General features: G+C 45.7%; 1 protein-coding gene across 1 annotated transcript in view; it reads left to right on the top strand.

The window, feature by feature from the left end:
- Window positions 1-738, top strand: part of LOC135824906 (diacylglycerol kinase zeta-like) — a 17,702-nt gene extending 16,964 nt beyond the window's left edge. Inside the window, exon 10 of the mRNA XM_065337651.1 lies at window positions 1-738. This exon is cut by the window's left edge and continues 1,193 nt beyond it. The gene's annotated coding sequence lies outside the window, so the exon portion shown is untranslated.
- Window positions 739-11,279: the final 10,541 nt, after the last annotated feature.

The following is an 11,279-nucleotide window of genomic DNA, read 5'->3' as shown; positions in this document are numbered from 1 at the left end:
GCAATTTTTTACAATCCAATTATATATTGATGTTGATCTCCCCTCCCCTTATTGCAGCAAATTGATTGGTGCTACAGCATCCATTGCTTCCGTTTTGATTTTTTTTTTTCTGAACCTTTGACCCGGTCGTCGTCCCCCTGTTACCCGATATCCAGCCCCCTGTGTGCGGATGTGATATTCTTCTAAGTAAATTCTCGCAGCGCCGCTAACTGTGTGTCGCTAGCGCCGCTGACCGCGACGTGTGGCACCTTGCCTTGTATTAGTAATCTCTTCTTTTTCTTCCTTTTTCAATCTCGTCCGTGTTCGTTTATTTGTTCTCGTTTTTTATGCTCCGTAGTCAAGCGAAGACTATTAGTCATTGTGCTCGTTTTCAGTCGTCCGTTACTTAGTGACTAGCTTGTAGTGGAATCTCTCGCCATCTGATGCGTTTAGTTATACTTATTCCTTTAAATACCTCCTACTCCTTATCTGGATATTCTCGGCGCGAGGCTGAAGCAAGCCTGCCCGCCGTCTCTACAGTTATCCTCTCTGGCTGACTGACTCTATTTTTCCCTCTCTCTCTCTCTTCTCTCTCTCCTTCTGTACTGTACATATAATGTCAATGTACATTCTTTCCCATTCGTTAAGATCTCTCGCACATGATTTAGGGCTGTGTGTGCAGCCACCCTTTGTCAATTCATAGTTGTAGTTCAATTTCGAGAAATTTAATTAAAGCTGCACTCCATTTTCTACAGATGATCCTCCTGTTGGTCTTTGATTGGTCTGTGAGGTGGTTGTGTGAGTTTGGTGATCTCTCTCTCTCTCTCTCTCTTTCCTCTCTCTCTCTTTTCTCTCTCTCTCTCTCGCTCTCTCCTCTCTCTCTCCCCCTCTCTCTCTCTTCTCTCTCCTCTCTTCTCTCTCTCTCTTCTCTCTCTCTCTTCTCTCTCTCTCTTCTCTCGCTCTCTCTCTCCCCCCCCCCCTCTCTCTCCCCCCTCTCTCTCTCTCTTCTCTCTCTCTCTCTCTCTCTCTCTCTCTCGCTCTCTCTCTCGCTCTCTCTCTCGCTCTCTCTCTCGCTCTCTCTCTCGCTCTCTCTCTCGCTCTCTCTCTCGCTCTCTCTCTCGCTCTCTCTCTCGCTCGCTCTCTCGCTCTCTCGCTCTCTCTCTCTCTCTCTCTCTCTCTCTCTCTCTCTCTCTCTCTCTCTTCTCTCTCTCTCTCTCTCTCTCTCTCTCTCTCTCTCTCTCTCTCTCTCTCTCTCTCTCTCTCTTCTCTCTTCTCTCTCTCTCTCTCTCTCTCTCTCTCTCTCTCTCTCTCTCTCTCTCTCTCTCTCTCTCTCTCTCTCTCTCTCTCTCTCTCTCTTCTCTCTCTCTCTCTCTCTCTCTCTCTCTCTCTCTCTCTCCCTCCACGTCGTGTCACCATCTCGCTCTCTCTCTCCTCTGTCTCTCTCTCTCTTTCTCTCTCTTTCTCTCTCTTTCTCTCTCTTCTCTCTCTTTCTCTCTCCTCTCCTCTCCTCTCCTCTCCTCTCCTCTCCTCTCCTCTCCTCTCTCTCTCTCTCTCTCTCTCTCTCTCTCTCTCTCTCTCTCTCTCTCTCTCTCTCTCTCTCTCTCTCTCTCTCTCTCTCTCTCTCTCTCTCTCTCTCTCTCTCTCTCCACGTGGTGTCTTGAGGTGTGCCATGCAGTGGTGGGCGTATTAGCTCACGTCAGGGCGCTGGTGTGCTTTGAGGCCATGGCGTATGGTTGCCCTGTGTTAGTCCTAAACGCACCTGGCCCATAGAAAAGAGATCACAGTTGCATACTCTTGTTTATGGACTCTTGATTACATCAGAGAGGTTCAGTTACACGTTCTTTTGCCTTTTTTCAAAACGCGGTGAAAATCTCACGTTTATACGTTCGAATTATAGAGGTTGCGTTACACGTGCGACCTGACGTGAAATTTTGCATAGCAGGATTCGGGTTTAGTTCGCACAAACATCAAACCTTCCAACCAACTAGATAAAACTACGGAAACCCACGCAAATTCGATCGGGATGACCAAGCGAAACTTCCAAAAACCCACGTCACGAACTTACGTGCGGGACAGTCAACTCACGTAAAACACGTAGAATTTTACGCGAGTTTTATTTTATTTTTTTTGACAAAAGTTCACGAACGTAAGAATTTTACGTGAAACTTAACCCCTCTATTGCAGCCTGGACAGCCTGGAACCTCTCTGTTTTACATTATACATTGTCCTTCCTTGTTGAGGATGAGAATCAGAAAAGGGTAGTGAGTCAGGCCCTGCCTCATGGGAGGGTCCATAGCCACCTAGGAAAGAAACACGGATGCACACACAACAGTGGGAGGAGGAGATATTAGAGAACCGCATAGGCAAATACGGATCACAGTCATGCCTTAGTGCAAAGTCAAACGCTGCACTACTACCTGGAGCAAATGTCACTTTCCTGTTGGCCGATCGCCTATGATACAGTGTGAACTCGAAGGCACAACAGCCTTTCCCTCCTTTGCTGCTCTGATAATTACTCAACCCTATATTGCTAGAATACATTATATCCACACAAGACAAGAAACTTTTAAAAAACAGCACGCAGGCAGGCAGGCATCTGGAGCAACTCGCCACAAAGTACATTTGTCGCATGTCGTTGTGAGGCAACAGGAAGAGTGTAGCGTTACTTACATGTATCTTGTATCCACTTTGTCTGGTTTCAGGCCTGGCCGTGGCACAGCTGATGTAGAGTGAACACAATGCTGGATTTCAGCTAGAGCATGAACTGTCCCGTGCAGGGAACGCTGGTCACCTAATTCTACTTCAGAAGTACATTATAGCAATAAAAACTGCTTTATGGCAGTTTTCTAAAAAAAGTTATTGTGTTCTAGTCCATGGACCCGTGTAAAAAGTAAGAAATTAACGAAATGTGATAGCTGAAAATTAAAATTTCACACAAAACCTCACAATAATCACAACACTTGAAATGCTGCTTTCAACACTAAACTTGTACTGCACCAACAATTGGCAACATGCATGCATAGGAAAGAGGATCACGAGGGGAAAAGGTCTTCTGCATGTAGCTTTTCATTCTGTGTGTGATTATTGTGAGGTTTTGTGTGAAATTTTAATTTTCAGCTATCACATTTCGTTAATTTCTTACTTTTTACACGGGTCCATGGACTAGAACACAATAACTTTTTTTAGAAAACTGCCATAAAGCAGTTTTTATTGCTATAATTTCTTTTGTTTTTTCTGTCACCAATCAATGGAATGCCCTATATCAATATGTAAATGATGGCCTTCACATCATATCAATACCATATTACACGTATACGCATTGATGTGCAAGCCTTTTCTTGCAGAAAATGGCACTAGCATAATGCATGTTCTTCTGCGGGGAAACATGTGAGCAGTGGTGGTGATACTTTTTTTTTAAACGGAGGTCATTCTGTGCATGTTGCTGTTGCAGAATTTCATGACTCTGTCATAAAATTGTCTTCCCTTTCAGATTTCTCCCCCTGAATCAGATTTATTTGAGAAATGTAGCCATGCGCCAGGTGCGTGTCGCAGATGTTTTTGTTGATTCTGTGTTTATATTGTTTATAGTCATGGGTTATCGTGATAAGGTCATCCAGCATCATATTGAAACTGAAATCGTAATCCTGTTGATGTCGATACAACTTTTGGAAGTAGTTCAATGACTTCAAACTGTTAGTCCACGATTGTCTAAAACAACACAGCAAAGGAGGAACAATAAACATGTATTAAAATGTAAACGAATACATTGCTGAGTCCAAAACCTCGTTCCAACGACTACACTGATCCTGAGGAGAAAAGGGGCAAGGCTATGGTTGGAGGTACTGAGAGATAAACAAGGCACTCCACAATAATAAAATCTTACACATCTTTTGGTGAGTATGAATGATATCCAGTCGATTCTCTTTAGGACGAACACCAAGGGACCGATGGTATTTATTCTGTGAGTTTGTCTTAACCTGTTTTATAACCAGAGAATACAATTATATCTCCAATAGATATATCTCCAATAGACATACGAATAGATTTCTTCTACAGCAAAAGATTCTAAGCCACACCGACTCATTGACTCGCCTCGTATGAAACAATTGAGTCACTAGAGAGATTCTGCAAAACGAAAATGCGTACAAACTCTCGCTCTACATCATGAAGTGCGAAACTTCGCACCTTTGGACGCGAAACTTGCAGGGAACGCGAAATGAACTGTCGTAGGAAATTTCGTGAGATCGGGTCATGGCGTACGTGCACTTGGCCCGCGCAAACTACGAAAATGTGCAGAACGCAAAGTTCGTGCAAAAATTCGCACACACTTTCGCAAGGACTGTCGCGAAACTTCGTTCGAATTTTCGTTTTGCAGAACCTCTCTACTGAACCTTTCTTTAGCAACATGACGGCAACTGAAACAGCAACAGAGAAAGTACGATACATGTACTTCACATTCTTACAGGTACTACAAACAGATTGCAGATCGTAATTCTTGCTTTGGCGGCACAAAACTTTATTTGGGGCAGTGCAATCTCGGCGGTACTCACAAATCAAACAGCCCAGACTTGAGTAAACAAATCCAATCATACAAGTACGAGATTTTCACGAGACTGCACCCATTGGCTTTTTTCGTATGAAACAAACAAGTAACTGAACCTCTCCACAATAGAGATTTCCCCTGATATGCTAATTTATTTTGCAAACTCGGCCCAGTCAATTGGTACTTGAACCTTTCCCTCCAGATTGGGAACTGCCAACGATAGTATGCCACTGACCAGTGCCTTACTTGTAAAGTACCAATGTACAATGAATATGAGTATTTCGACAACACATCTAACATAAGCCTTACCGCCAAGAAGTTGAACGTTCTTCGCACACTGTAGACAAGGGCAAAAAGATAAAAATGGATCTAAATCCGAATAAAATCAGCACACGCTTCTGTAAATGAAAGGTGAACATAAGCGAATGAATCGAAGGAAACCGGTCAACTTAGAGATCACCTGTCACCGAGTATTCCGTAAAAGGAGGCCTCGCAGCTCGGCAGCAGAAAAGCAACATTTAGAAAAGAGATCCTGTCAACTTTTCCATTATTTATTTCATTCCGCCCCAAAATCAGCACACTTTTCCGGAATGAAAGAGTCAACACAAGCAAATGAATCAAAGGCAACTGGTCAACTCACCTGTCATTGAGTAATATTCCGCGAAAGGAGGTCTCAGCAGCGCCGAAACGAAATAAGCCAGGCCATGAGACGAAATATCCGAAACAGCTCATGCAAGAAGCAGTTCCAAAGAAGGAAGTTCCTCGCGCATGCACATCCGAACACGGATCCGCGGACTGCATGCACTGAATTGAACACAATGTCTGCCGTGCACGTGCACAGCACACGGCTACCATGCGTTGGTAGATCTAATACCGAGCACCTTACGTAGAGACTTACGTAGCCTATGTGAAATACCGAGCACCTTACGTAGAAAGTTACGTAGCATAGCGGTGTCGTTTTTTCTGCCATGTGAACACAATAATAGAAAAGCTGACAGGATCGCTTTTCTAAATAATCATTACACCTGAAGCCTGCCAAGTGCCAGGTCCCCGACACCGGAATTCTAATACACCTAGGGCTGCGTTCGTTTTTAGCTACCTGGTAGAGTAGAGTCACTCTACCAATAGAGGTAGATGGTAGAGGCAAATGTACGAACGCTGTTCTACCAGATCTAGTAGTTTACACGATGTGTACGTGAAATGTTTCTTTTTTTTATGGAGTTGTGTACAAATCCTTGATCTTGCTGGAAATCCCGTAGCTCTACCAACTTCTACCGGATTCTACCAACTTTTTCCCGGTAGAGCCGGTAGAGGAAAGTAGAATCTACCCTTTTGAGTAGAATTTTTTTTCCAAAAACGAACACCTCTACCGAAAGAAGTAGTTTCTACCCAAACCTGTAGATCAAAAACGAACGCCCCCCCCCCCCCCTAATGTTGCACAGTAACCTTGCAGTACTACCAGTAGTAGCAAGAGGCAGCATGTGCAAAGTGCACAGCCCGGGATGCCATATTGCATGTATCAGCAAGAGTACATAACCCGGGTTATGTACTCTTGCTGATACAGTACGTTCTTCTTGTGACCAGACGAGATGACACGACGCCTGCAGACACCAGAACGAACAGTAGACCAGCCACACTCCACACCGGCAAGTAGTTACTCCTGACAACTATTACTTGCTAACATAGGCGATTCACACGACAGGCAAATCCACGTGCACCGAAACGTTGCTATGGTATTTCATCTGTGAACGAGAAAAGTGGCTGAAAAGTGCAAGCGAGCTGGGGCCCACTTTCACGATAATCGTGGCGTGCTCGAGTACTGGTACATTTACACCAAAAACGCGCGAAACAAGACTTGATTTTTACGCAGATTTTTTCACCATGATAATTATTGTATGCTTGTTTTGAAACTTGAAATACCCATGGCGACTGGTGGGTGAGTAGGCACCGGCGGATAATGCCGGGAGAAAAAATTGGCAGAATTCGGTACTTTTTCTGGTAAGTTTCATGCATGTTTGGTAATGTGGATAAAGAAATGGAGCAGAATTCGAGGAATTGCCCGCCATAAGGTTTGCATGGTGCTGCCAATTTCACTGCTTTTCGAGCAGAATCTGCCACCTTTTCGAGCAGAATCCGTCGGTGCCTATGGGTGAGCCATTCAAAAATGCAAATGTGCCTGTCGTTGAGTGCAGCCGTGTGAATCCACACAGTCACTTTTCTCGTGAACCACTCGCTGTAAAACCTGCAAGTGCCTGTCGTGTGAATCGCCTATACGGCTATGATTCATGTATGGAAAAGTACTATAGTAGTCGAAATTCATTCCTGGTGATACCAAAATTGAAAATTCGAAAAATTTCAATGCGAAAACTTAGAGCCAAGATTCGAAAAAATTGAAAGCACTTTGTGGACAGGCCTAGCCTACTGACTAGTGTTGTTTCGTTCCATTGACGGTACCCACGGTAACTCGTCAGAGCTCTTTTGTCACGTACACGTACAGCACTGTCAGCAGGCAATGAAGTCTTCAAGAGCCTACTCAGTGTACTGCTGCAGTTGGCTAGCGAGTGAATTCCGACCCACAGTACAAAGGTGACGCCCTGGCATGGTTCCGACCAGGGAGTAGTAAAATACCCAATCAGGGAGTAGTTGGATACCGGTTTTTTACTACTCCCTTGTTCCGGTTACATCACTTCATTTATGGCATTAGATATACATGTACATGTGGTATCACTTCAGGTGTAGCATACATTGCATCAAGAGGACTCTTGATTGTATCTACGTGCACGTCCAGCAGCCTACGTACAACTAATCCTTCTGGCGCGATACGGGCCGCCGCAACATGGGGTCAGAAATGCAATGTTTGCTCCTCGACCATTGCTGACGGTATCGTCTGAGTCAGTGACCCACTCACACTATCTACCACTGCATATCAACCATGTACATGTACCATACTTCCACAAAAGTATAGACGTTTAATACTGTAAAGTACAAATTTTCGTTTGGAATCAACTTTCGCTATATTCATTAGGGGGCAGGAAATAACTAAAGTTTGTACCAAACTGAAGTTTTTTTTCTGAACGTTCGGAGTGACAGACCTCGACCAAAAACGAAATGTATTACGTAACGAACCTGCTGGTGGAGTGATCTAACGAAAGATTTCGCGAACAAAAATTTGTACGTATACAGCACTTATGCAGAGCTCACTGACTTGTCAGTTTGAGCACTCTGGCAAGGTACGTTCAAGGTACGTTCGGGCCTGGTTTAGATCTGGCTTTGGAAATTTTATTTTCATTGCTATCAGGTCCGGCCTCATTTTCTCTGTGCTGCGCTGATGAGTTCACAAGGGAAGAAACAGTTCTGTCCGCAGATTGGGGTTTAATAACTATGCAAATGATTCCATGGCGTGAGTCAGCAGAGCCGCTTATGGGCGTTCAGCATACAGCGCGAGTCACCGTATTCGCTAAATGAGTAATGGATGCTATCTATGCAGCGCGAGTCGATAGTCACGCGGCAAGTACAGCGCTGTGCCACAAGTCCACGACTTCGCCAAAGCATCTCCGCTGATGCTGTAATCGCATGATAGCCTAGCTAGGCTGGTGTTATTATATTTTTCACACGTAGAAGTGCCAGGGTCCATGGTGTCCGGGGAGCCAGCATGTACAGTACAGTCAACTTACTTTGCTTATAAGTTAACGACACTCGGCGGGGCATCAGAAAAGTGTCCTTATTCGCGAAGCGTCGTTATACCCGAAGTCTCATTATAACTATAGCTGTGTGTATTACAGTTAGGTGGGACTTTGCTCTGGACATGGAAATCCTGTCGTTATTCGTGAATTGTCGTAATAGCCGCAGTCGTTATCAGAGAAGTTGACTGTACACACGGGTAGTATCCTGCAGCTGGTCAAACCGTCCAGCCTCAGTATTCTTTCCGTTCAGCACATGGTCGTCCTTCAGCACCTGCCAGTGCTCTACAATTATTTATTCCCTCCTCGCACTCGCTGTCTGCCATGTGCGGCCTGGGCTTGCAGCCCGACGTTTGTACTGTAAGACCAGTAACGGGAACGAACATTTAATTCTAACGATTTAAAGAATTTAAAAAATTCGCTAACGTTTGAAGTCGTTATGTAGAAAACGATACTCAATCTGCGGACAGAGCTGTTTCGTCCTTTGTGGGCGTATCAGCGTAGCACAGAGGAAATGAGGCCGAACCTGATAGCAGTGGAAAATAAACGATATGTAAATGACTTGTACACTCATTTGCCGGTTTTGAGACGGAATTCGTTAGAATTTCGCCTCGCTAACCCACAAAAATCCGGAGATCGTTAAAATACTTGCGAATTCAAATGAAAAGAAAGAACTGTGTTGTATTATACAACACAGTACAACACAGTACTAGACCTACCGGTACTTACGGAATTAGAAGCTTCCACCTTGCAGCATTGAACAGCTATACCAAGTACCATGCAGCTACAGCTACAGCTGGAAGAAACTCCCGACTCATCCACAGCCAGTCTTGAACAGTGAGGAACCAACCAAAGGTCGTGAAGCTGAAGCCGCTGGCGACATGTGAGCCTCGTAGTTGCTCCGGTCCGCATGCTCCGCAATTCGACAATAGGTGTTGGTATTAATTTTCTTCCACAGCGACTGTCATCAAACAAAAGCCTAAACTGGTTCTTCCTACACTATGTGGTCTACTGCACGCGGCGTTGAATTATTTCAGTTCGCCAGCTAACCAGTAACGGGTTAAAGGGGAAGTTAAGGCAAAAATTAAAATTTCACCAGTTGTAGTCTTCGGGGTGCTGAGTCGAATGGTCGTGGTCCGAGGAAGCTGAGACGCTCCCTTCCTACTTGAATCCCAATCGAACTCGCGCACTTCCACCGAAACTGGGTGACTGCGCCCTACTAGATGGGGATTTGTATGCAAAATGTCACTAAAAGCGCCATTTCGTTCTTATAAAAGCACGGATGACCGCGATTGGCCCATATGTTGTAGTCTTTTGGACGCTGAGTCGACTGGTTTTGGTCCGAAAAGGCTGCGATGCGGCGTTCCTCCTTTATTCCCAATCGAACATGGTTGAAGAAGCGGTCACGTGCTCCTGCGTACACCAGTCACCTGGTCACCGTGCCTGCAAGGTACAACTTACTAGCCTGTTTGACCTTTTTTGGGTGCAGTCCTGTCACTCGAGTTGAACTCGAGTTGAACCTTGGTGTGAAAGTTGTCACCTGCTGGCGTGGTGACCAGGTGATTTGGGCACCCAGGACCACGTGACCGCTTGTTCAACCATGTTCGATTGGGAATAAAGGAGGAATGCTGCATCGCAGCCTTTTCGGACCAAAACCAGTCGACTCAGCGTCCAAAAGACTACAACATATGGGCCAATCGCGGTCATCCGTGCTTTTATAAGAACGAAATGGCGCTTTTAGTGACATTTTGCATACAAATCCCCATCTAGTAGGGCGCAGTCACCCAGTTTCGGTGGAAGTGCGCGAGTTCGATTGGGATTCAAGTAGGAAGGGAGCGTCTCAGCTTCCTCGGACCAAGACCATTCGACTCAGCACCCCGAAGACTACAACTGGTGAAATTTTAATTTTTGCCTTAACTTCCCCTTTAACTAAATGTACATGTATGTGTGCAAAGATTATACTCTATGATCCATGCTGGTAATTATTTGCCAGTTCTAACGACTTGTTAGTCAGCTTGACACTCAGCACGCAGTTGTAAGTTTAGCCTGGTGTTACAAAACTAGCTATATGTAGACCAACCAGTATTTTTTTATCGACCATATCTTCACGGTCGACACACTTCGTCTCAGCGGTCTGTCTCTTCTCGGCCGGATACTACTACTAGTACTAGTACCTGGTTTTGACTGCTGTCAACTACTTACTTGCGGCCTAACGCCTCACGCCTGCGAGCATGCGAGAAATGAACCCCAGTCACCATGGTCCCTGAAACGCTCGAGTCGACTGTCACCTTTTTCGAACTTTCCGCGATCTGTGAGCGCGTGTCACTGTGTGTGTACGTGTGTGTGTGTGCGTGCGTGTGTGTGTGTGTGTGTGTGTGTGTGTGTGTGTGTGTGTGTGTGTGTGGTGTGTGCGTGTGTGTCTGTGTGTCATGTGTGTTAGGTCATAATGGTATGAAGTCAGCCATGACTAGTGGTTGTGTTCTGGGAGCATGCTGTCATCTGACCAGTCAAGAAACACTGCCTGAGAATACGGTAGTGTTTGGCGAGGACAATCAGCGTCAAGTGCAATTATGTGATAAACCCACGGTAAGTTGTGTGTGTGTGTTTGTGTGTGTGTGTGTGTGTTTGTGTGTGTGTGTGTGTGTGTGTGTGTGTGTGTGTGTGTGTGTGTGTGTGTCTGTGTGTCTGTGTGCGTGTGTGTCGCACATACCCTGTTTTCTTGAGCCAGTTTTCGAGGTGCTGTGGTTTGTTTCAGACAGAGTGTGTGTTTGACCAGGGGCGGTATTCAGTGTGTGTGTGGGGGGGGGGGGGGGGGGCGGACGGGCGCTGGGTATTCAGTATGTGTGTGTCGGGGGGGGGGGGGGGTATTAATGTGTGCGTGCGGGGGGGGGTAATGTATGTGTGCGAGGGGGGGGGGGGGAGGAGGTATTCAATGTGCGTGTGTGTATGCGGGCCGGGGGGGGGGGTATTCAGTGTGTTTGTGCCGGGAGAGGGGGGGGGGGGGGGGGGGAGGGGGTATTCAATGTGTGTGTGCGGGTTTTCGAGAGTTTTTTCCCGCAAATTCCCGCAGGGACAGA

This window comes from Sycon ciliatum, chromosome 9, assembly GCF_964019385.1.
Source record: "Sycon ciliatum chromosome 9, ocSycCili1.1, whole genome shotgun sequence".
Classification (NCBI taxonomy): Eukaryota; Metazoa; Porifera; class Calcarea; order Leucosolenida; family Sycettidae; genus Sycon; species Sycon ciliatum.
Note: the sequence above shows the minus strand (reverse complement) of the source record. Positions and strands in the feature narration are given on the sequence as shown.